The sequence below is a fragment of the Alligator sinensis genome, unplaced genomic scaffold (assembly GCF_000455745.1).
Source record: "Alligator sinensis unplaced genomic scaffold, ASM45574v1 scaffold1277_1, whole genome shotgun sequence".
In the NCBI taxonomy this organism is placed as follows: Eukaryota; Metazoa; Chordata; order Crocodylia; family Alligatoridae; genus Alligator; species Alligator sinensis.
The window spans coordinates 1,549,447-1,549,930 of NW_005842341.1; positions in this window are offsets into that span (position 1 = coordinate 1,549,447).

Genomic DNA, 484 nt, shown 5'->3' on the forward strand with positions numbered 1-484 from the left:
GGATACAGAGCTGGAATGTAGTTTTGGTGGTATTCCTTTAGGCATAATGAACAAATTAGTAGGCTACTGGGTTACCAGTCTGGTGTTCATTATTATATTGCAATGTTTAGTATTGCACATTTAGATTTGCTGTGTAGGTGCTTTGACGTTAAAGCATTCTCCACTATTTTACAGATAATCGCACTGTACAGAACAAGAAGGAAGAGCTCAGCAAGAGATGTAGGAAGCAACAGGATAATTGTAAGGAGGGCAGTGGGGTTGAAGCAGTGGCCACTGAAGGCTTGGAGGAAGAAATATCAAAGCTAAGGAGGGAAATTATGCTGAAAAGCAGGAATTTGTGAGAATATGCATCTGACTGGCAGTTTATAGGCCAGTAGGCTGGCCATACTGGTAGAGATCTAAAAAGGGGAGGTTTTTATAGCAGGATGGACTTAATTTTGGCAGGGTCATTTTGGGGGGGGGGGGGGGGGTTTTTTTTAAAAAA